Below are 24,167 nucleotides of genomic sequence, written 5' to 3'. Positions count from 1 at the left end.
TTAGTATCAACGCATAGCGTTTAAAGGGTTAACTGCAGATAATCCGCAGTTATGCGAGATGATTGTTCGTAATTGGCGCGACGCTTATCGCGTTGTCCTTCGTTGGTGCATAGCGACGTAATAAAAATCATTGTTAGACAAATTGAGACAGACACGCGACTTACCAATAACGGTCTTTGGAAGATAATTTATTATTGTAGTAAATAAATAAAATAATATTAAACCTAGGTACCTAACAACAGCCAATCAACAGTTTATTTTAGATTTCATCAACTTCTTTACAGCTGGCGTGTGCTGCCTCTACGTGCATCCGATTGACATGGGCAAGGGCAGCGTCCGCTCGATGTACCCCTTACATTTCATAAAAGTTTCTACAGGACATCGGCGTATTACATTGGGCCCCGTGCACGCTTCCCAAATGTCCGGAACACCATTGTTTCATAATGGGAAAATATGAAAAATTTGGGTACTAAATAAATAAATATTAGGACATTAGTACACAAATTGACTAAGTCCCACAGTAAGCTCAATAAGGCTTGTGTTGAGGGTACTTAGACAACGATATATATAATATATAGATATTTATAAATACTTAAATACATAGAAAACACCTATGACTCAGGAACAAATATCCATGCTCTTCACACGAATAAATGCCCTTACCAGGATTTGAACCCGGGACCATCGGCTTCATAGGCAGGGTCACTACCCACGAGGCCAGACCGGTCGTCAAAAAAATAAATGAATATAAAAATAAACACGACTGCAGTTTGGTAACTAACTATAAAAAAATATTTTTTTAGATATCGGCCCGATTCGAAGAATGAGATACGGTAATGATATGTTCTGGTTTAGATAAGTTCTCATTTAGATATCGTTTGTATGTCGTATAATTGACAGAAGCAGCTCCATTCGGGCAACCAATGTCACTTTGACGTTAGAAATATCGTATCTTATTGGGATCACAGCGAAACCGTTCACAGTTAAGTTAGTTACTATTTCATTAAGCATTTTATTTCTTATGCCGCTTTTTGAAATGTACCTTATTTTGAAATGCACTAGGCTTTTGCCATTTGTCGACCTATCTGGCAGAGTCGGTACCCTGCCTAATGAATCGATGGTTCATGGGTTTAAATTAAATCCATGTGTATTTATTTGTGTGATGAGTCATAGGTCTGTTTTGGCTTGCTCTCTTTTTTAAACAAAACTAATTACATATAGGTAATTATGCTTCTGTTTTCTATTTTACTTAAAATATTTTTCTTGAATAGACATTTCATCATTTTAGCCTTCAAACTGCTGAGTATAGGCCCCTCTTCGTGCACGCTCCTTATCCCGGTCCTAGGCCAGTCTCATCCAGAAATGCCTCGCAATAGACTATTCAAATATTTGAACCTAAATATGCCCTAGTTTCTTGAATAAATACGCTTCTGTTTCATACCTAGAACCTAATTTAACTTTAAAATTATCTATACTTATCTTCAATAGACCGAAACATTCTCACAAAAAAATAAAGGCGACAATAAACAAAAGCGCTTCAAATTTCCAAGCAAGAACGCAAACAATGCCTTGGCATTACAACATTTCACTTAAAACCCTTCAGCTCTTTTATAAATATCTTATTTACAAGCAAAAATATCCACAACGACGAGACTTGACCTGATTTGTCTCACAATTGCCAAAAGGAATTACCATTTGAAAAGAATTCTCGACACCAAGTATTTTGGTACTTACAACGTTTGAAAAATAGGTCCATGTTGAGTAACAATGGTTGACGCGACGGTTAAATGACTAGGCAAGACGGAATATGAGTACTACAATGAAAAACTAATTTAGAATTATATATGGCGTCGTCTAGCTACTCGATATGTCGCTAGTGGTCTAGCGATAAGAGCGTACGTCTTTAAATCCGGAGGTTGTGGGTGGACCTCAGCTCAAATCAAAGAGTTTACGAAATTTATTTATCTACGGAAATAAACTCGGTGAAGGAAAACATCGTGAGGAAACCGCACTAATCCCAATAAGACTTAGTTTACCCTCTAGGTTGGAAGATCAGATGGCAGCCTATCGGCGCGATTCGAAAAATGAGTTATGATAACGATAAGTTCTGTACCCCTAGTGTAACTTTGATCGACATCATAACGTGACGAACGCGTTTGCGTTAAGTCTCATTTTGTATAGGATTTTGAGGTTCCAAAACGTCCCGCTTGGCGCGCTCTTTCGAAATCCAATACAAAATGAGACTAAGCGCTAACGCGTACGTCACGTTTGGAAATCGAATTTATTTACACTATTTATTTACTGGTTTAGATAAGTTCTTATTTAGATATCGTTTGTATGTCGTATACATCTTAATGGGATCAAAACAGAATCAAAATAAACGTCAATTTAGACATGTCGTTTAGTTATCGACCTTTTAAAGATCGTTCCAAGATCTTAAACGTGTCTTAATCATCCTATGAATCGGGCCGTATGCCAACTAATGCCTATGCCAATTCATGGGATTAGTTAAGCGGACCCCAGGCTCCCGTAAGGCGTGGCAAAAAAACATGAATAACGCAAGGAAGATAACGATATACTTATGTCGTTGTCTAGTAGGTAATCATAATGCAAAAATTACTGAGCTTATTGTAGGACGAGGTCGATCTGTCACAAATTGTCCTAAAATATTTATTTATTTTAATAGGAGGCAAACGAGCAGACGGAGCGTCTAATGGTAAGCAATTACCGTTGCCAATGGACACCTGGATTCATAAGAGGGGTTAGAAGTGCGTTGCCGGCCGGGCCGTCAAGGGTGCGTACCCTTGACGGCCTCCTTTCTTGCAGCTTTCGTATATGTTCTGAATTACCGCAGTAGACTGTTTTTTCCACAGTTTTGACCAAAACTATGGACAGATATTGATAAAATGTAGTTAACTTGAAGAGCACCTTCCGAGAGGCTGAATAAACACGAATTCCAAATTGAGACAAAAAAAAGTATGAACATTTTCCGTTGAGTACGAATATTCCACACATTTTCGTAACTCAAGTGGAAGATTTTTTAGGAAATACGGTGAAATTGTGCTTTTATTGTACAAAAGAACGAACTCTATCTATTCACTAAATTCTATCGAATTCTGATGAAAAAAAAACAACAACTTAATAAAAATTGCCCCATCATAATGTATGTTGTGTGCCTGCCGGTAAGGTTGCCAGAGCTCAACGAGGGTGTGAAGTATTAGGGTCGGCAACGCACATGTAACTCCTCCGGAGTTGCAGGCATCCATAGGCTACGGAGACTGCTTACCATCAGGTGGGCCGTATGCTTGTTTCCCACCAACGTAGCATTAAAAAACAATGTTTTTCTGGCTGTATTACCTTATTAACTTGACAATCTATATTACGTTACTTGTCTGTTATTGTTAGTCATATTAGGTTTAATACTGATTCAAACAGTAATGAATATTGTTAAAACAATGTTATTAAATAAAAACATGATTTATAGTTATGAATTAGCACCAAGCTAAGTTGCACTCAATTATAAAGTGAATTTGTACTTACAGGTACCTTAATGTGTATTACACACAAATGAGGTCACGGCTATATTAATCTCAGTCCATTTTTAAAACACTTGTCCTTTACACATATATACAAACAGATTTATATTCACTGCCTTCTAATACAAAAATCCACGCATAAAGTCAAGAAAAACCTTTATCCCGCAAAGATCATGTAACAAAAGAACTCAAGAAGGAAATGACGATACAAGAGGCAAGGAACAAACAATTGTGACGTAAGAAAAGGAATTTTAGGGGCTAAAATATAAAAGAAATCACGTCACAAACGTCAGGGGAATCCTACAACGCGTCGTTAGTGAAAACATTCGAAGATTCTAAGTTTGTCATCGTGTTAAAAAAAGCTGCCATAAATCGTGACACCCTGCACAATTGCAAATCTAATTCATTTAAATCACGGAAAAATCAACCTTAAACTCAAAGTAGAAAGAGTAATAGTAGAAGAATTAATAAGTATGCTCAAGATTTTGGAGTTTACAGATGAAGTACACGAAAATAAACTCAATTCCGATAAAGAAAAGGATGATATGGAAGCAAATTTAACATTGTAGTTTGCTATAGTGGCGTTTGAAGGAAACTGCTTTGATCTGAGTGACATTTCATAAACCAAAGATGATTTGGTCCGGTCGGTAGCACTTTTCCCTGCCGTGAATGATTCGTAGCACATTGTTTGAGTTGGTCTTACTAATTATAAAAACTATTGAACGAAAACTAATGTTAGAAACATAAATGGAGTGTAGAATGACAAGGGTGAAGGATGCTGGTATGATGGATGGGTATGGCTTGAAATAAATTTTCTAGTGTCGGATATTTTGGGATTTGTATGATGTATGAGAAGCTCAGGCCAAAACTAGGTGCGGACAAGTTTTTTCTTGTAGTTTTCTTGCCAATTCGATTTGTATTTTCTTTATTTTTGAGACGGTTGTCAAATAACGAAAACATTCAATTTTCCAATGTATTTATGTAAGCTTATTGAGGAAACAAAAACACCACTAAAACTATTACTTACTTCACTCTTAAACGTAATCTCTACAAAAATATTGTATAATAATAATTCAACTTTTATGATACTTACCTACACTCCCTTGCCAAAAGTATAGAAACAAAGGTTAAACAGGTGTTTTTTATTTTATTTTTATTATTCACCTGCAATAATGACAGCTGCTGCTGACAGTGTTTCATGCTAAAGTGAAAGACCTATTATTAAACAAGACTTTGTATAACATTAATGAATTTAATGAAGTGTAAATGTTACGAATTATGACATGCATGCACTTTAGTTTAAAAATGCCTGACTAGTTCTGTTGCACTTATTAGTAGTATAGATATTATGTACATGATGTATATTTTAAATGTACCTATTACCATGTGTGATGAATAAACTATTATCTATCTATCTATCTAATTCACGGGGTGAATATATAGGTCATACTGAGCAACTTTTACTATGGTAGCAACCCGAAATAGCGAAAAAAACCGGTCAAGTGCGAGTTCGTTTAAGTCGCGCACCGAGGGTTCCGTACAAACTTTCAATTTTCTCATGTACCTAACTATAATCACGAAAGACTTTTGACCAGAAGTATACTAAGAATAATTGTGTACAGCGCCATTTATGGGCAAATTGGCTATCTAATTTGCGCGACCTGTATACATACAAACATGAGATATTAAAGAAAATAACGCTGTTTCCATACTTTTACCCTTGGGTGTATACCAATTTTTTTTTTGTCGAAGTTTTACAAAGCTTAAAAACATCTTCAACTTATTAAAATAAATGGCTTGTTTACATTTAATTTGACATTCACTAACTTACTTTGACTTGAAAGAAGTTTTCAACAGAAGCTTAGTTTTAAATACTCAAATAAATTCTGTTAAAAATAAGCAGAATAAAATTAACCTTAACTTTTTTACAATCATTTAGAACCTTATTGCGTAGGTCTTAAAGTTCAAAGTGAAATTTTTATGAACGTTCTAATTAGTGTCATCTATTTTAATTCTAAGAAAGATCAGGGGTTGCATTCGTCTCTTTCAATGCGGTATAGTGCGAGAGGGACGTAAATTCTATTTTTGATCGCAGATATTTATTGATCGTTAATACAAAGCACGAAATGTCACTTTTAGTTGTATGATTCATAAGTCATATTGTAACCTAAATAGAAACTGCATACTGTGTAGGTACAATTGTTTTATCATACTTAAATATAAAAAAAACTGGGAGTTCGAACTTTGCTCGGAAATCATATAAAAACTCAAAAATGCACGTTTTCCCAGAGATATGACCTAGCTAGATTGATGTTTCGCCCTCGAAAACCCCCACTTAAAAATACTGAAGGAGAATGTACCTTGTCGAAAGGACTTTCCATATACGTTCTTGTCCCGAAAAAAAACTCTGTTTCTCTTATCCCACGTGACCTTATATTAAAATGTCGGATGTCCACATCGGACGTTATGGAATTCTAGGCGAGAGTCACAAAAATAAGTGTTTAACCAATGACTCAACTAGAATTGAATTCAAACTTCGCCATGACACATACCACAATCTAATTCCGGTGGCGCCGGCTATTTAAATATTTCCCGAGAATGAGTGCGGCTTCAAAGAGAAACAAAGTATACACGCTCAATTATACGCGCTGTGACTTGGATTGTCGGTGACGTTTTGTTTTTGACTTATGTCCCTGTATAAGCACAAAGTCGTATAAGCACATAAAGTACGATGGATCGTCAAATCGGCCTTAGTTCTCAAGCTACCGAATTATACCAGGTTCATATAAGCTCGACAGATTTTAAAGGTGTATTTTTGACCTAATTTAGTGAAATGTCATACAAAGTTTCCTGATATCGATCTTGTTTTAGATAAAAAAAAAATTGTGAAAATTTGTTTCTGTAATTACTTAGTGACGCCTTTTTAGCGGTAACGCTGCCACTATGTGACTTGGTTTAGACATACCTACTGATAGACAATAAAGTTCTAAAGTAAATTCGCAATTTTTATCTGTAAAAAAAAAACTATTTTCTATTCGTTGTACTGTTCTTTTTTCATCAAGGTGTAAAAGAAACGTGTCGTGTGCAGAAAACGCAAAAAAAAATCGGAAATCTTTTTTTTTGGCAAATTTGGCCAAAACTTATAGGTATACCTATAAGTTTTGGCCAATTATGATTATTATATATATTTTTGCCTTTATGACCTTAGGAATGCGTGGTTAAAATTTGTCCGGTTTAATTGATCAACGATGTATAGGTACACGTGTGGACGATATTTGGACTGGTTAATTAACCAAGTGCACCCGTATTTGGCGTTATAAAACTTGAGCTGCAGTTTAAAAAAAGTTGAGAAAAAACCGGCCAAGCCAAGAGCATGTGCCATGCTCGACGTAGGGTTCCGTAGCTACCCGCTTGTCACTATCGGGTTCTTTGAACGGTGTATTAGGTGCAATCCTGAGTATTACAAGCAAAAGGGAATACCTGTAGCACTAAGAAGAGACGGTTTATGCAAAAACTCAAAAACGGCTCAACCGATCATGATTGCTATAGTTTTCATTGAAAGTTTGCATGTTTTTTTTTTCACAATTTTTGGAGTCATAGTTTAAAATTTAGTTACACATTATTTTTCTTCAGAGCAAATATTTCCGAAAATATTCTTATTATCAAAAAAAATTTTTTTTGAAAATCCTATCCAATGACAACCCACATTATAGGTAGGATTAAAGCGAAAAAAATTTTTTTATAAAAATATTTTTTTTATGGGAGGTACCTACCTTGAAAAAAAATATTTGTTTCTGTCGCCGTGCATGATTTATGTATCACGGAGACGGACAAACAGACGTACATGGCGAAACTATAAAGGCTCTTAATAGTTGACTAAGGAACCCTAAAAAGAAGTGTAAGGGGTGATTATAGGGAGCGTGCATGAACTGTAGGAGGCAGCACAGGAGCCGTAAGATTTTTGGCGCGAGGTGTAAATGTGATGTTTATTGTTCCGATGTAGCCCACAAGATGGCAGAACCTACTATGCACAAGAAAACACGTGACGTGTAAATGTACATGTTTATGGTTCCGATTCAGGCCACAAGATGGCAGACCCTCCAACGCGCACGGTCCCTATACGCGCAGTGACTTGTATTTTCGGTGACATTTTATCTTTGACAAATGTCTCGGCAGCACAGAGATATACTATTGATGTTATTGTACAAAAAAAGTTTTGTGCATAAAATCACCTACATACAACATGTCACACTGCCATACTTTAATCCCTTTGAAACTATAAACACAATATTTCTTGGAAGTAATCAAATAAGCCGGGCGCCAACGCAATTAACGCGCAGCACCAAGTCAATGTCACAGCGAAGTAAACGTGGTTATTCATATACTGTCCAAGTTAGTCTGTGGTTTTTAAAAACAAGATTAAGTGCGATAAAAGAAAGGTAGTCATTTCCAACAGCCGCAGACCCGAGTTTGCAATATTCTTACCCCAGGAGTTACACACAATATTTTTCATCACACTTGCGAAGATAAGACTAAATTTTGAGCGAAACAATTCTTAAATACGGTGACTAATCAAACTTTCGTCCGCCATTTTGTAATTTCTCGACAGGTTAGGTATCGAAGGCACATACCTATTCGGCATTCAGCAACGATTCAAAATTATGTAAAAATATTTTAAACGGCTGTTAAATTAATCTAATTAAATAATTTTAAACATGACCAAAAATATTAAATTATAAACGTCAGTATTTTAAAAGTAAAACTCATTTATGCTACTTCGTTTGTATGGCCTTTTGTACTATAAGGTTTTCTTTGGTGCAATAAATATTGAATAAATAAATAAATAAATAAGTGTTATAAATAAAAACATAGCTGTAACTCCCTAGGGAGCTATAGCTTTTTTCACAATCCATATCTCCCGCGGAAACAAAATTGGCCTTTGTCCTACAGTACACCTCCATGAAAAAAGATCTTTTTCGAGCAAGTGTGATGAAAATAACAATATCCCGGCTTACCGTAAACGAATGATGGATGTTGTTTGTTAATCGAATACAATATTTATCCCGTTGTCATTGGAGACAATTACCGCCTGCTGCGTTATGAGCATTGTAATTAATGTTTGTTCTTTCTGCGGGTCGATTATTAGGTTTTTATGGTGTGGTGGTATGTGGGTAAATCGTATGTTTTTGTTATCTATTTAAGTCGCAAAAATGACAAATTAATAGATTTAGTACATGAAATTGTACACCAACTATTAGAAATAATAAGTACTGGTTTCTATTAGCACGTCTTGTTATACAATACAATACAAATACTCTTTATTGCACACCTCAATACAGACACAGTACAAATAATACAACACATAAAGAAGAGGTAAACAACAGGCGGTCTTATCGCTAAAAAGCGATCTCTTCCAGACAACCTTTATTATCTGACATTATCTTTCATTTTAATTTTTTTTTCTGATGAACATTTAGATAAACGCGCGTAAAGCATTGATTTTAAAGCTCTTATTTGTAAATTTCGTAAAACTTGGACTGCTAAAAACTTTACTGTACTTCAACTTTAATACACAACATTTTTGTTATTATAAATTTGAAGTAGTGTAAATGAAAATTAGACAAAAACAATTTTCTCCAGAAATTACTTCAAAACAAGTGACTCTCTTAAAATCGACTTAATTTCAACGTATTTTTGATACTTAAACAATCTACAACATTTGCTGAAACTGTTCTTATCTATCTTTTTATATAATTTACCACCAAATTATTTTGATGAATTTTAAAAACTCTCCCTTCTCGTCACATATTACTGGGGACGCACGCTTGCGACCTCATTATTAAAGCCAAGATGAGAAGATGTGCTATTAGAAACCAATACTTGTTATTTAGATATTACTTATCTTATCTTCTAATTTCCGGGGGCCCTTGCGGATACACTTCGACCCATAGGGATCTTTTGTATAGTTGCCCCCTAAGGAAAGACCCATTAGCTACTCAAGAGCTTTTTTGACCATTTCCATGTGTCGGATGATGGAGCTTATGGGTAGCCTTTTGAATTCCTTTGGTTCCAGATAGACTGCTCCAAAGTCCTTCATTCTTCGTCTGGCGAGGGCGTGACATTCACACATTAGGTGTGTTACTGTCTCTTCCTCTTCACCACACATTCGACAATCGGTGTTGTCGGAGTGTCCCATAGATATTACTTAACAAAAGGTGTACAATTTTACATTTTTGCGCTAGAATCGTGCCCGGTAACGACTTAATCAAATTAAAACAGTCACCAAAAGGTGATGAACGACATATTTCAATATATGCACAAAACGCGAGAGTTTAATGTGTTATAATGATGAATGTTAGCGACGCGACCAGAAACTTAGATGACGCTAAGATTAATTAAGTTGAAATACGATTAAGGCTGTATTCGAAATAAAGATTTTATCCGTTAGGTAGGGCAAATATATAATTAGATTGTTATTAGACATAAGAATTATGTAATCGTTCGTTATATCAGGTGTTATTCGATATTTAGGTCACGCAAACCCTAAATCCCAATTCCTTATTCGAAGAGCGAGATGAACGAAGGAATAAGAAAATAAAGAAAACTTATTCATTGGTTCATAATTATAGCCAATCACACGTAAATGAAGACAAGGAAAGGTAAAAAACAGTGAGACAGAAAATCTCGATCGTGATTGGTCAGTCAATTTCCCGTACAGAATTCGATTACGCTCAGTTGTACTATGAGACGCACATATTTAGGTTATTATCGCAGTAATTACTTTAATTAGACAAATGAATGTTACGTATAATCGTAGAGCATGAATTGCTTAACACCCTAATATAGGTCATATTATCGTAATCCTAGCTATTAGATAATAGCATGCCGTAAACCGTCGAGAAACGGGCTATTGTTCCGAGCGCGGACGAACAATAGGCTTTGTATTCGTGAAGTAAGCAAGTCGGACAGGTGTTATTGTTTTGTTTCACTGACCTAGTAACCTAATTAGCGTGTTATGCAATATTTAAGTCAATAATTAGATATTTGTGAGAATTATAGTGATGTAAACGATAACGAGATAACACGATTTAACCCGAACAAAGCCGAATCAAGTAACCGACCAATCAGAGGGCTTGATTCAGAACGAATCGAAACGCGTCTTATCTCCTTATCGTAAGGGTGTTCCTTTTCTACGAGATTCGTATATAAGCGAGGAAGGAACGGAGTGAAATCGTAGTCAGTCGTCGAGTGATCCAGCAACCAGAAGCCTCAAGAAGAAACCAACCGGAAGAGAACCAGAAGCGGTTCAATCGCGTAGTAGGGATTGTAGGAGTATTTTTATACCTTTGTATCGCGTGTAATAAAAGTCAGTTTTGTGCGTAACAGTAGTTTATTTAGCTATCTCCTCGCGCATCATATTCGCCCCTCTTCACGCGGCGACGTAGAGGGCCGTGGTCACGGTCTTGGCAGTAGGAGTGGTGGCGACAGCCCGGTGCCTTCTCCATTGAGCTATCGTCGGCTGATATAGCGCCGCGGGCTGCTATATTTTCCTGGTCCTTCGAGCACCGGATTAACTGTCAGCCCATCAAGACCGTCGAGATCAGCTTCTACTCTGCGTGAAGAACCCCATCGTGCGACATCGTCAAGATGCCGATAATTCGGACCAAGGAGGCTACGTCGGTACAGAGCGACGAAGACAGGCAGCGTTTCCTAGACGAAGGCGCGGCGGCGGCCCAACATCGTGAGGTTGCCCGCGAACACGCTGAGAGGACAGAGGACGCCGACGCGGAGCGCCCTCCCCTCCCCCCTGGCGAGTCGGCCGACGCGGCAGCGGTCACCCATCGAGCTGCTAGTGCGGAACCGTTAGGCGCAGCGGCTACATTATCGATCGACGACGTCTACCAGAGGCCACCGAGGTCTCCCTCGCAAGATACGATGTTGTTATGGCGGAGGGACCTGAACCAACGCCTGCGACGTCTTGCGAGACCTACACCGATCCCGTTACGTCATCCGAAGACAGTGGTTAAAGACGTTACCACATCGCAACGACCGAAGGATACTCCAAAGGAGGCGAGCACTCCGGGTAGGCACACCCGTGCGCAGTCCGTGTGCTCACAAGCGAGTACCGTCATCGAGGCCAGACTCTCGCAAGCCGAGCTGGAGGCGAGCGAGCGGCTAGCGGAGATACAGAAGAAGGAGCTGCAGTTAGAAGCCGAGTTAGTGAAGAAGAGGCTGGAAGCCCAGAAGCTGCAAATTCGTGCAGAAGCCAGTGAATCCGACGCGGCATCCGATAGGAGCGAAATCGGACCGCAACACCAGCGCATCCTGACATGGATGGACGAATCGCAGGACAAGACGCTAACCGAGCCCGTCAAGTCCAAGAAGAGGTTAGCCAACGAGCCCCCACCGGATTACGAGACTCCAAGGCGCTCCACGCGGGAAGAGAGGCATATTCGACGTCGCTCACCGAGCCGCGAGGACCGTCGGCGATCGTTATCGCCACCGATCGAGCCACGTACGCCGCACACGGAGCGTACACAGCTCACTCAGGAAGGAACCGTAGCGGAGTCTATGTTGCAGTTATTCGAGAAGATGCAAATGGCGGCTCGACCGGCACCGAAGGATATCTTCGAACTACCTCACTTCTACGGAGATGTGAGTGAGTGGCGAAGTTTCTACAACACGTACACCGAGACATCGAGAAGATATAAGTTTACCGACTACGAGAACGTCGCTAGACTGCGTATGGCGCTACGCGGGGACGCGAAGACATGTGTGTCGCACGTCCTATCGACCGCAACTCGTCCAGATATGATTATACGAATACTGAAAAAGCAGTTTGGTCGGAGCGAAGTATTGCTAGACAGAGCAATCGAAGATTTGCGCAAGCTGCCAGCGTTGGGACCTACAGCGAACGATCTCAACAGCTTCGCAATCAAAATTATGAACATAGTGTCCACTATTATGGATATAGATCGGAGACACTACGCCGACAACCCGTTGCTGATTCGCGAAGTAACGGACCGGTTATCGCCCCATATTCGAAGCAGGTGGTGCGACTACGCACGCAATCATCGTGATACCGACGAACCCGAGATCCTGCAACTTGCTGACTTTCTGATGGAGGAAAGTGAACAAGAAATGGCGTTTTGTCATGCCCGCGCAGCCCCGAGGCGTGCGCAGGTACCGTCAGCAGCACCGAACGCGCGCGCGACCGGCACTCGTACGAATACATCCGCGCCGCGTTATCCGATTCCCGCTACCACAACCGGAGGTCGATACGCCACAGCACAGAAGGTGACGTATGCGACGCGTCAAGCCAGTACATCGAAGTCGACGTGCCTGTATTGCGGCGGCAATCATTCAACGCCGGAATGTCGCAAGCTAGCCGCACAAAGCATAGGCGCAAGATGGGAGTGGGCAAAACTCAACCGAATATGCTATAGGTGCATGGACGCGAAGCACCTCAAAATACAGTGCAAGGCGAAAGGGTGCGGTGTGGCAGGCTGTCCGCACGTGCATCATCGTCTGCTCCACGCGGAGACGACGCAGGAGCTCCGTGATAATACCGCGATGGCGATGACTCATGCTACGCAACGAGCGGCCGTAGCGCGAGTTACTACAGCATCGATCGAGCCGACGGCGGCACAAGAGCCGCAATCTACGCAAGTTACGCAACGAGAGGACAACGACCCACGAGTCTACGTGTCATCGACCCCGAACTACAACGTGTTGTTGAAAGTGTTGCCTGTAACGGTAACAGGCCCGCAAGGAACAGCGCATATTTTCGCGTTTATCGACGACGGATCGACATTGTCGATGATCGATCAAGATGTTGCTGATGAGATAGGTGCAGTGGGTCAAGACGAGCCGTTATGTATTCGAGGAATAAGGAATCTCAAGCACACGTCGATAACACAGACTGTTAAGGCCACCGTGAGACCGGCGAAAGGAGGTACCGAACACGAGATTACCGTCAAGACCGTAGATGGCCTAGGAATCAGGTCACAGTCGCTCAATAAGGAGCAACTACTCAAATATAAACATCTGGCGGACTTAGGCGACGAATGCTACGTCGGAACAGGCGTACCACAGATGTTAATCGGAGGTGATTATAGTCACTTGATTACACCGACGGAAATCAGGCAGGGCGGCGAGAACGAGCCGTGCGCTATGAAAACACCACTAGGTTGGGCGTTTTTCGGTAGAATGCCACGCATCATTCGTACGAACGAGCAAACCGTGTTACACTGCCGTATGGGGGATGAAGATCTCAACGAGCAAGTGAAGAAACATTGGTCGATCGAGGCGTTAGGCGTAACGCAAAAGGAGAACGTGAGTCCGAGCGATCAACGAGCCATCGATATATTCAATAAAACCGTGAGAAAAGTTGGAAATCGCTACGAGGTTGGCCAGCTATGGGCGTCAGACGACGTGAAGTTACCACCGAGCTACGCTATGGCGCGTTCAAGATTACATAGCTTGGAAACGAGAATGCGTCGCGACAAGGACTTCGCGGAGGACTACGAAGCCCAGATTCAGAAGTTGCTGAGAAAAGGATATGCCGAGCGTATTATGGAACCACCGCAAACCGATAAGACTTGGTTTTTGCCGCACTTTAGTGTTTTTAATTTAAATAAAGGCAAAGGAAGAGCCGTATTCGATTGTGCCGCGAAAAGTCAAGGAAATAGTCTGAACGACTATATTTTAGCGGGACCAGACCTGCTAAAAAGCCTGCTGGGTATACTACTGAGGTTTCGCGAATGGAGCTTCGCGGTAGTAGCAGATATACAGGAGATGTTTCTGCAAATCCAGATTCGAGCCGAAGACCAGCAGAGCCAGCTATTCTTGTGGCGAGGTACGAGAAGAGACATGGAGCCGCAAGTCTACAAACTAAACAGAGTTTGTTTCGGAAACGTATCGTCACCGTTTCTCGCGCATTCAGTGCGCAATCGTAACGCAACCGACAACGAGGACAAGTATCCAGAGGCGGTCTACGATATACACAATAATCATTATATGGATGATTATGTGGCGTCCTACAAGACTGAAGACGAGCTACTGAGAGTGTCATCGCAGGTACGAGACTCTCACGCCGAGGGAAACTTTCACCTACGAGGCTACGCGAGCAACAGCGAGCGACTGTTAGCGAGCATCGAGCCAGAGCTTCACGCACAAGAACCGACGCATCTAGGCGAGAAGCAACAGACCGTTCTAGGAATGACTTGGGATCCTAGCACCGATACTCTAGGATACAATACGAAGATGCTGCGCGTACCGGACGCAGTAAAGAATCACGAGCGATCACCGACGAAACGAGAGTTACTCAGCGCGATAATGTCAATCTACGACCCGATGGGACTTATCGCTCAATTCGTGATAAGCGCGAAGATAATATTTCAGCGAGTTTGGTCAAAAGGAACGGATTGGGACGCACCGTTACCGCACCAAGAGGGTGAAGACTTTTTTCAGTGGCTGAATGCACTGAAACATGTAGCTACGCTACGCATACCGCGACAGTACGAGATCACCGAGAAATCGAATCGTCAAGCATGGAGATATGTACCGACCGATCTTAATCCGGCAGACCGTGCTACACGAGGCAAGCCTACAAGGAGGATCGACATACAGGATGATTGGTACAGAGGGCCGCAGTTTCTCTACCTAGACGAGGTGGAGTGGCCGAGCCGAGATATTACAGTAAGCCGCACCGAAGATCTTCCTGAAAGGAAGCTGAAAGTCAAGTCAGGAATCGTTTTATCGACTACGACATCGAAAATGGAGCCATCAAGCGTATTACCCGATATACGTCGCTTCAGTAACTACGATCGATTGATTAATTCGACAGCCTACGTGCTACTTTTCATCGATAAGCTGAAATCCAAGAATAGGGGACTACAGCTACAAGTGCAACACATTAAGCGAGCAGAGCATATGTGGATACAGAATAGTCAACGGAGAAGCTTTCCAGACGAAATACGTACTCTGCACATCGGACGCGAAATCGACAGGAAATCGAAGCTATATACGCTAGCACCAGAGTTATGCGACGACGGCGTGCTACGTATGAAAACGAGATTGGGCAACGCTCCAGTACTCTACACGTCACTACATCCGATAATACTGGACGGCAGAGACTCATTCACTCGATTGCTGATTCAGAGAGCCCACAGACGATCAGCGCACATACATAACGAAGCCGTGATAAATCAGTTACGTCAAGATTATTGGATTTTGCATCTACGACCGATAGTGAAAGCCGTAGCGAGAGACTGCGCACTTTGCAAGCTACGTCGAGCTTCACCGCGAGCGCAGCCCTTCGGAGACCTACCCCCCGAGCGACTACAGGCTTATCAACGACCGTTTACCTACACCGCGCAAGACTATCTAGGCCCCATGTACGTGACAATAGGCCGGCGAAGAGAAAAACGCTGGGTCTGTTTATACACATGCCTAGTCACCAGAGCCATCCATCTGGAGAGCGTGCATAGTTTGTCGACGGACAGCGCGCTACTCGCCCTACGACGATTCGCTGCGCGACGAGGATGGCCACACACGATGTACAGCGACAACGCGACATGCTTCAAGGCAGCATCAACGGAGCTACGAGAAGCATATAAGCAGTGGCTACCACAGCTACGTGCTTACGGTCTACATCATCGGATGGAATGGAAGTTCATCCCGCCTGGTAATCCCTCTGCAGGCGGAGCTTGGGAACGCATGGTGCGTACCGTGAAGACGGCAATGGCGTACACATTCCATACAAGAGCACCGCGAACTGAAGTCTTCGAAACACTATTAGCAGAGATCGAGAATATCGTTAATAGAAGACCTCTCACACACGTTAACGTCGACCCGCAATCCGAGGAAAGTCTTACACCGGCACACTTTCTACTACTGCACAACGCAAACCTACCTATGATCGGAGTCTACGAAGAAAACGACAAGAAGCAGTGGAAGGCTGCACAGGCGCTCGCAGATCACTTCTGGCGGCGCTGGACGAAAGAGTACTTCCCACTGTTAGCACCACGTAAATCGTCCGACGAGGGAGGACGACAGATCCAGCCGGGAGACGTGGTCATCATCGCTGAACCCAATGGACCTCGCAGTGTATGGCCCAAAGGAGTCGTCGAGGTCGTCTATCCAGGCCCCGATGGACGGGTCCGCTCCGCAGACGTCAGGACGAGGCACGGGACGCTACGTAGGCCGAGCTGCAGACTGGCGGTCATCGCGTCGCAACCCATGCAACAGGAGTCTTCGACTGCGGGGACAAAATGTTAGCGACGCGACCAGAAACTTAGATGACGCTAAGATTAATTAAGTTGAAATACGATTAAGGCTGTATTCGAAATAAAGATTTTATCCGTTAGGTAGGGCAAATATATAATTAGATTGTTATTAGACATAAGAATTATGTAATCGTTCGTTATATCAGGTGTTATTCGATATTTAGGTCACGCAAACCCTAAATCCCAATTCCTTATTCGAAGAGCGAGATGAACGAAGGAATAAGAAAATAAAGAAAACTTATTCATTGGTTCATAATTATAGCCAATCACACGTAAATGAAGACAAGGAAAGGTAAAAAACAGTGAGACAGAAAATCTCGATCGTGATTGGTCAGTCAATTTCCCGTACAGAATTCGATTACGCTCAGTTGTACTATGAGACGCACATATTTAGGTTATTATCGCAGTAATTACTTTAATTAGACAAATGAATGTTACGTATAATCGTAGAGCATGAATTGCTTAACACCCTAATATAGGTCATATTATCGTAATCCTAGCTATTAGATAATAGCATGCCGTAAACCGTCGAGAAACGGGCTATTGTTCCGAGCGCGGACGAACAATAGGCTTTGTATTCGTGAAGTAAGCAAGTCGGACAGGTGTTATTGTTTTGTTTCACTGACCTAGTAACCTAATTAGCGTGTTATGCAATATTTAAGTCAATAATTAGATATTTGTGAGAATTATAGTGATGTAAACGATAACGAGATAACACGATTTAACCCGAACAAAGCCGAATCAAGTAACCGACCAATCAGAGGGCTTGATTCAGAACGAATCGAAACGCGTCTTATCTCCTTATCGTAAGGGTGTTCCTTTTCTACGAGATTCGTATATAAGCGAGGAAGGAACGGAGTGAAATCGTAGTCAGTCGTCGAGTGATCCAGCAACCAGAAGCCTCAAGAAGAAACCAACCGGAAGAGAACCAGAAGCGGTTCAATCGCGTAGTAGGGATTGTAGGAGTATTTTTATACCTTTGTATCGCGTGTAATAAAAGTCAGTTTTGTGCGTAACAGTAGTTTATTTAGCTATCTCCTCGCGCATCATATTCGCCCCTCTTCACGCGGCGACGTAGAGGGCCGTGGTCACGGTCTTGGCAGTAGGAGTGGTGGCGACAGCCCGGTGCCTTCTCCATTGAGCTATCGTCGGCTGATATAGCGCCGCGGGCTGCTATAATGAACGAATTTGAAAATCAGATAAACTGCCATACATTCTCTTCAGAAGCAATTTAAGTGCGTCACTTTTATAATATTATAGGTACATTCTTACACAAAGTCCCACGGTAAGCTCAAGAAAGCTTGTGTTGTGGGTACTCAGACAACGATATATATTATAAACAAATACTTAAACACATAAACATCCATGACTCAGGAACAAATATCTATGCTCATCACACAAACAAATGTCCTTACCGGGATTCGAACCCATGGCCATCGGCTTCGGCAGAGTCATCACCCACTAGGCCAGACCGGTCGTCAACTCACGCCTTTTAAAGTTTTAACAACTCCCACACCCCAAAAATGCCATAAACGCGTTAAACGTAATTTTCATCTCAATTTCCTATGAATTATAAAATAGCATTTAGCTCACAGGAAGCGGACCGTATTTATCTAATTGAGTTTAATCATTTCCTGCGTTCATTTTATGGCTCTTCATTTAGTACGTTTTAGTTTTATTTTTGTTCCGGTTTTAGTAGTTGAGGGTTGTTGAAATTTTGCATTTATGCCCTGCAAAACTGGACCCGGGTATGTTTGGACATGGGTAATACCCTGTGGGTATGTCTTTAAACTACGTCCAAAATGGTATGGGCACTGTTAATGTCATCTCGCTCTGTGTGGTAGGGCGCAGCACAGCGGATATCATTCCAGATCTAGAGCCGAGCCCAACTGGGGAAATATCTCCTTACAGAAAAGCCAAATAACACTAACTCATAGTGTTGTGTTCCTGCCGGTGAGTAAGGTTGCTAGAGCTCAACGAGGGTGCTGCTATATTGGGAACATAACACTATGAGGAGGAACATAATTCTAATTAATATCATTCTAATGTCAGTGTACGTTATACCTACACATAATACCTGTACCTAATCGTACAGTGCCATCTACAAAAGTTACCAGCAAACTCGTAAATTTTATAGGTAGCAATTTCGGTGCATTGTTGCGTTATGGGTTCGGGTATACCCAATTTTAACTGAAATTGTTAATTAATAGAGTTGAATACACTAATATGAACCTTAATCATTAACATTTATTTGTATAGATCAAAATGTAATAAAAATTAAAACAGCACAGATAAAGCACAAAAATATTACAATCAAATACAAATTGTTTTAGTGAGAGCGTTTAAGGAAGTAAGTGTTCATCTCTATATTAATTAAATTAAATTAAATTATCTATTATTTCAGATCTTTACAATCCATAGATTTTGTTAGTTTATCTAAGCTACGTACCTAATAACTAGTGTTAGTATTTACTAATTACAACTAAACTAAACTAAAAAGTAACAAAACAACGTACAGGTCGCCCAGTCACAACTACCAGGTGCCTCCATATTCGACAGTATACTTTCAGAAATTGTTTCTTTATATTGTTTGTACCTAACAATGTAACCTATTATCCTGTCGTATACTTCTGTTGTTTCTCCAATAAAAACAATTTAAAAAAATATCACTCCTGGTAGAACGGGAATGAGAAGAGAAGCGGTATGAGATCGAACGACCCCATGCAAAGTATGCTTAATTTTCAAGTTACGCCGTAGCAAAAGTGTGAACCAACGCATAGAGAAATAAGATGATCAATTTAACAAGTAATAGAAAAGTAAGTAACCATATTATAGTATTAGAGTGCTCACTCCATACATCAGTTTTCTTACCAAAACGCTTATTATTTTCGTAGTCGACATCTAGCGTCAAGTAGCGGATTTATCAGTAGCGCTACTTGACACTAGATGTCGCAAGTGTCGCGACTGACGAAAAGTCTATTGCTCAACAATTTACAATTAATATTACAAGTAGGAAGAGTTCCGGTTAATCCAATGGTAATATTCGCTGAAAATCGTCGAGCATTACACTTTTTGTTTGCAGCGTCATCTATTGTCGAGTAGCTATACTAAGAGTTACGCTATGTAACGCTAGATATAGACTACGAAAATAATAGTATTTTTTGTATAAAACCGTTGTATGGAGTGAGCACTCTTGGTCTTCTTAATTCTATTTGCTCCTACTTTAACTAGTTAGTACCTGGGCGACCGAGCTTTGCTCGGTTATAACTATTTATTGTAATATGATGGTGTATAGGTGATAATCTTAACTACATTTTTTTACTAAATTAAACTTGTCTAAAACAATAAAAATTTAAATATTATATATAAGCTTGAACATATAAAAAAAAGTTAGTCACCGGGCGGGATTCGAACCCGTAACACTGGTTGTTTCTTGCCGCCCGCGTCTTAACCCGCTGGACCAGACGGACAGTGGCCTGCCACACGAAATTAGCGACCATATTCGGCGTCGAAAGAAAAACGCATGAAAACTCAAAAACACGCGTTTTCCCAAACATAAGACTAATCTAGATCGATTGTTTACCCCCAAAAACCCCCATATACCAAATTTCAGCGAAATCGTTAGAGCCGTTTCCGAGATCCCTGAAATATATATATACAAGAATTGCTCGTTTACAGGTATAAGATTAGGAAATACAGACAGAGGATGGACCATGGATGGACAGTTATTTTTGGTAATAGTCCAATAATCAGCAGTAAGTTGCTTCTGCAATGTCAAGGCCGCAATGAATCGGTGTTATATTCTATGTAATAGTAACCAGGGTCATATCCCAGCGCTCGTACTGTGCACACCCACTCAGTGACACACAGTTCAGATATGTTAAACGTTTAGAGGATGCAGTATGGATGTCTACGTATAGATAGTATCTATGTCTATCTACAGTTTTATACAATAGGCTAGTTGACAGTTTTTTGTGAATAAAGTCAATCGATCTTGATTTTCTATGACTATATAGGACATTTAATCATCACAAATGTCAGAAATGAGAGTTAAAGTCTGACGCTCGCACTCGACGATTGAAACGCCTCTAACAAAATGATATTGTACAACATTAGTTTGTCTTAAATGTATGAAATATTGCGTTTACCTATGTATATAGTAGTCTAACAAATTGTTAAAAAAGATGATAATATCAATATGTAGACATATTGATATTATTAAAAATACCACTTTTTAAAAATGGATGGCTCATTTTCTATCCATTTAGCTAAATTTTGTTAAAATATTCAACTTGCGTCAAGTACCCAATTGTGAGAATAATGGAAAAAAAATGTATTGAGAGATGGAGAAGTTAGCAAGCTACTATTACTACTGTTGGATATCTTGATAGAAAATCATAATAGTTCTAAATTAATGTTTATGGTATGTATGTATACACTATAAAATAGCTATAGCTAGTGATTTCACTATAAAATAACTATAGCTAGTGATTTCACTATAAAATAGCTATAGCTAGTGATATCACTATTAAATAGCTATACCTATTCATATCACTATAAAATAGCCATAGCTAGTGATATCACTATTTATAGTAAAATTATATAGTAACACAAACGATATACAATTGAAAATGAACAAAAATTAGACATGTTTTCGTGTTTTTTTTCCATCGAGCCAACTTTAACCTTTTATCGTTTTGATTAAACTCTGCCTTCGTAAATATAGTCGTGTATCCAAGTGTTTTTTTTTTCATGTTATTTACTCTTGGTAAAAACGTGTAAGAATTCCATATAAAAACTGTACGTTTGCATTAGCCCCCTCTTATCCAAGTGAGCGTGTACACTTCGAGATCCTCTTACCACTCCTTTTTCGAAAAGATCCATATACACAACGTTCGCAGTTGAAAAACAGGAGAGGAAGCATCGAATTTAGCCAGGTAGTCCCCTATGCGTGAGACCGCGTTATTACAGGCCTATTAGACCTTGGTTGTTCGTGAATCGCGTCGCCAGCGTCCTTGTAACGCATGCACATACGTACGTATTGATTATAAACAGTCAATTCATATTTACACTCTGATATCATAATTTAGGATGTGAGATTGACGTATTCTTGAAACGGATCGGAACTAGGAGTGAGACAGTGCATTGGTTAAGAAAAAAATAAACTGGAACAAATATCCGTGCTCATCACACAAATAAATGCCCTTACCAGGATTTGAGCCGGGACCATCGGTTTCATAGGCAGGGTCACAACCCACTAGGAATTTTAGAATGCTCCAGCCGATTTTTGAATTTCTTTCGCGTTAAGAATGCAGTAAACCATCAATGTCCGCCGGCCTAGCCACGCCCGTAACCTATCAAATCTTTCCCAAGTAAGTATCATTGACGACCATCTAAGAGCAATAAGAATGGGGCCAGTACAGTGGTGTCACGCACCTGATTTCGAGCCAATCGTGCAGTCTAACGCCACAACGCGATTGGTTGATGAGTTCGTATCACGCGCGTGATTGGTCGCAACTAGTTACGTTAGACTGCACGATCGGCTCAAATTCGTGAGCGACACCACTGAACAAGCACCATTCTTAATGCCCGTAAGGCCCGTCCTTATATATATGTCAATGCTCAAAAGTCAATTTCATCAGCCACCATGGGGAAACAACTCGAAATTAGCATCAGATTAGGTACTTAGCCCCTCTTATAGATGATATATAAATTTCTTATCAGGTTTTAAAGAATAAAGTGAACGTTTACTAGCTGGTGTGGTAAAAAAAATTCACGCTTTAGTATTACTAATTCAGTTACATTAAGTGCCTACATCCATTAAGTTAAGAGGATTACTTATTTGAATGACGCGTAAGATTTAATGTAATTCTAATAAAAATGTGGCACTCATCTAATTTCTTAGATATAGTTCGTGTCATCGACGATGACGCGCAGATTTGTCAAATCTAACCTTTAATAACAAGACATTACGAGTCATGGCACGCGTCATCGTGAATGACACGATCTATAAAGGTTACAGAATTCGTAGCAATATGGATTAATTTGAGATGGGAAAAAATAATCTTAGGAAAGGTCTTGCAGATTTAGAACGCTTCTGCGCTTATAACCTTTTTTTATGATTTAGGAGGCAAACAAGCAGACTGATGGTAAGCAATTAAAGTCGCTCATGGACACCTCCAACACCAGGTTGCAAGTTAACGGCCGGTCGGATACAAGGTGTTTATTTAGTCACCTGTAATAATTTACGAGAATAATAAGTAAATAAACACCCTGTATAAAAGTTCAAAAAACTAGTTTTTTTTATTGTTATTTTATATTTTCTGAGTATTTCTTTAATATACTTTTACCTCCTCTTAATATTTGACAGTCAACTTTGAACATTGTAGATTTGTGCTATCTGCTAACCCATCACCGGCAATTACCACTATTATATCAAAATAACTAAATACCGCAATAATATACCATATAACAATAACAAAGACATACCTAAATACATCCAATGCACATCCATAAACACAAAACAACACAAACAGTCACATTCGAAATCCAAATTCACAAAAGTTTCACCAACCGGCCAATATTTTTTTCAACTAAGTAAAGGCATCCGGACATGAATCTCACCGGCTTTATAAGCCTTAGGTAAAGGTATGACACACGCGATTATCAGTGGCCAGTATTTTCATAAGTAAAGCGCACACGATTACTGACTAGTGTTTTTTTCTTAAACTGAGACTAAGGCGTCAGGATACTGCCAGCGCGCGCGCCGCTCGCGGACTGAGCGGAATGCAGTAAGCCTCTAGTTTACGCGCCATAGTTTATAAATAAATGCTTTCCTGCTGGGCACTGTGGGACACTGTGTTGGTTGACAGATTAATGTCTTGATTAGGAGTTATCCCACTTTGTTCTTTGACTGACTGTGATTACCATATCGGTTGTCAAAATGTCATTTGTCACAGAAAAAACTCCTATACTTACCAGCAAATGTTGAAAAAATTCGCGTCTGTACGAGATAGCCGTAGACAATTCTTGGAATGCTCCTTATTTATTTAATGATATACAAAACCTCGACATTTAGGTTTACACTCTGATTTGACATCTAAGTATGATTTAGATGTAGTGTAGGGACGCCCGGCGGAAAACAAGCGGGCTGTCGTTCACGTCGCGTTCATTCAGCCCAATTCCCTGGAGTTGGAGCTACAGGTTACTTTCCCGGCGGCATTCCCATACCAATCTCCTCATACTCCTTTTTTTCCTGCAGAACAGAAGGACATCTATTCTTTAAGTTTGACGTCCTTTAGTTCGTTTTCTCTTAGTAAGTCTCTACCAAATGTATTATATC

At 40.4% G+C, this 24,167-nt stretch overlaps 1 protein-coding gene across 2 annotated transcripts in view; it reads right to left on the bottom strand.

Annotated features, from left to right (window-relative positions):
• The window catches only part of LOC133528127 (nephrin-like), a 217,789-nt gene extending 194,075 nt beyond the window's left edge, over positions 1–23,714 (bottom strand). For both annotated transcript variants that reach the window (XM_061865362.1, XM_061865360.1), the window contains exon 1: positions 23,315–23,714. The gene's annotated coding sequence lies outside the window, so the exon portion shown is untranslated. The remainder of the gene's footprint in view (positions 1–23,314) is intronic.
• Positions 23,715–24,167: the final 453 nt, after the last annotated feature.

This window comes from Cydia pomonella, chromosome 19, assembly GCF_033807575.1.
Source record: "Cydia pomonella isolate Wapato2018A chromosome 19, ilCydPomo1, whole genome shotgun sequence".
NCBI lineage: Eukaryota > Metazoa > Arthropoda > Insecta > Lepidoptera > Tortricidae > Cydia > Cydia pomonella.
The sequence above is the reverse complement of the archived record's forward strand: the minus strand, read 5'-3'. Positions and strand labels throughout refer to the sequence as shown.